General features: G+C 46.9%; 1 pseudogene; it reads left to right on the forward strand.

Annotated features, from left to right (window-relative positions):
- The first annotated feature begins 2,052 nt into the window (after positions 1–2,052).
- On the forward strand, positions 2,053–2,170 carry LOC126417225 (5S ribosomal RNA; annotated as a pseudogene).
- Positions 2,171–2,628: the final 458 nt, after the last annotated feature.

A 2,628-nucleotide genomic window follows, 5' to 3' on the forward strand; every position in this document is an offset into this window, starting at 1 on the left:
GGCCGTTATTACGGCCAGAGGTGGTTGTTCTGGGTACTGATTTCTCAGGATCTGTGCACCCAAATTGCGTGAAAATGTAATCACATGTCAAGCCTAGTATAATACATTTGTCCAATGAATACCCGTTTATCATCTGCATTTCTTCTTGATGTAGCAATTTTAATGGCCAGTAGCGTAAATTTCGTCTGCGTTACTTTCGAGTATCCAGCCCTTTCGTTGCGTCTTGCCCAGATTTGTCATCTCCGAAGCATCAGTTTATCAGTCAGCCTGCGTTATTAATAGGTTATGTTCAGTGTCTGGGTGTATTTCAAGGCAGAAACAAGGTTCGTTATCTTTATGAACACAATGATTCATTTTCAAAAGTAGTTGCAATTTTTCACAGCGTATGTGTTGTTGAATGATGTGCTCACACCACCGTGGTTCAAAAAGCGTTCGTAAGTGTATCATCTCAGTGAATTGCTGATACCTGGATTTACTCAAAAGTTCTACCAGGAAAAATTGTAAAAGATGCTATCCCTGGTCAGGTTGCCGATGGTGGCCGAGCGGTTCTAGGCGCTTCAGTCTGGAACCGCGCGACCGCTACGGTCGCAGGTTCGAATCCTGCCTCGGGCATGGATGTGTGTGATGTCCTTAGGTTAGTTAGGTTTAAGTAGTTCTCAGTTCTAGGGCACTGATGACCTCAGATGTTAAGTCCCATAGTGCTCAGAGCCATTTGAACCTGGCCAGGTTGAACCGACTGACGCACACGATTTTGGACCCTTTGTTCCAGCGACTCGGCTGTGAAGCTACTACGGAAAGTACTGTATGAACTGTAAGGAACAAGACCGCAAAAGCAGTTTCTCACTGCAGTGAGCAGCTGTGACATGCTCCAGCTGCGCTCTGCTTCCACTTCATCTGTAGGTGGAGATTTTACGGAGCTACAGTGGCTTCCTTGACCATCAGTCTCGTTCTTTCCTACTACTGCACAGGAGGGGTCTTACATAGGTAGCCTCCTTGGGCCATTTTTTAAATAACATTTAACGTATATGTGCATGGGGCTGACATATTATGTATTTATATTACTTACTATTTTTCCAAGTAGAATAAAATTTGTTCTCTAACAAGATTTCAAAACATGTTGGGCAGATGAGTCCACCTCCCCCGCCCTCTTCCCTTACCGTGAACATCAAGGGAACATGCTGGCTCCGGTTACCATTACGCTATACAGTACTTTGCGCTCAGCATTAGGCGGCTGCTGTGGGGCGGAGCGAGTGACAAACAACCGGAACACACAGAAGTTTAAAAGGTTTACTTTCAGGAGGTCACAGCTGCGTGATATCAGAATTATGGTCTAAATTTGTCCATAGGATCGATTGCTGGGCTGATCTCTTGCAAGTGAGCTTTTTTCTCCTTAAAATACGAGATCCATTTGGTAACGTTTCCTCGTGAGTGATGCCTGGCGACGTGCCTACGTAACGCGCAGGAGAGGAATTAGTTGTGGGACGCATGGAACCAGGCAGAAGACCGATCAAAAAAAGGAAACGCACGATGCTGACACGGCCCGCCGTGCCATCCTGTGTCATGTGATGACATTTGTACTCGCATTGGAGGTTTATGGACCAGCAAATCACTCTCCCGGATCGAGGAACCACTACCTCTCATTCAAGTCGCTTCTCAACTGGCATCACGAGACTGAAAAGGGGACCACCAGACCAGTCAATCACGTATGCTGTCCTGAGTGACTGACTAGCGGCTTTTCATGCGACGGCCTCTAGTTTCCGAGAAAATCGATGTTGAAGTTTTATGCGTGCCATATATACCCGTAATATTAGTGATGTATCGTACAACCGAGGGTAGCGCAGCGTTTAGGTTGACACCTGCCGCGCTGGCGGTATTTGGTCAAATCCTGCTAGTGTAATTTTTTTTTTTAATTTCATCGCTTCGAGAGAAGATTCCGAAAAATCCAGTCCTTAATTCTGCATCAATTTAGTGCACGTGCTTTCACACGAATGTTCAAATACGCACGGCTCGTATCTATGTTGATGAAATAAAGAACAATCTCTTTACATCAAAGGCAACGGCCTTGCCGCAGTGGATACACCGGTTCCCGTCCGATCACCGAAGTTAAGAGCTGTCGGACGTGGCCGGCACTTGGGTGGGTGACCATCCGGGCCGCCATGCGCTGTTGCCATTTTTCGGGGTGCACTCAGCCTCGTGATGCCAACTGGGGAGCTACTCGACCGAATAGTAGCGACTCCGGTTAAAGAAAACCATCATAACGACCGGGAGAGCGGTGTGCTGACCACATGCCCCTCCTATCCGCATCCTCAGCTGAGGATGACACGGCGGTCGGATGGTCCCGATGGGCCACTTGTGGCCTGAAGACGGAGTGCTTTTTCTTTACATCCAAACAAACAGTGTTTTCCCGCATCGCTTTTGAAAAATCCGTGCACCTGGAAGGCAGTAAGTAGCTTTCATCAAATGTCCATAGTGCTCTACAAATTTGTGTCTCGGTTGCTTCTACTGCAAGTGGTATCCTGAATTCTGACCTAGCACAGCAGGCGACAGCGAGTAAGATGACTCTACAGCCTAGCCTGTAAAAAAGTTCTCTGTAATGACAGATACACTAATGAAATTACTACGTCGAAA

The sequence above is a fragment of the Schistocerca serialis genome, chromosome 8 (assembly GCF_023864345.2).
Source record: "Schistocerca serialis cubense isolate TAMUIC-IGC-003099 chromosome 8, iqSchSeri2.2, whole genome shotgun sequence".
NCBI classification, from domain to species: Eukaryota; Metazoa; Arthropoda; class Insecta; order Orthoptera; family Acrididae; genus Schistocerca; species Schistocerca serialis.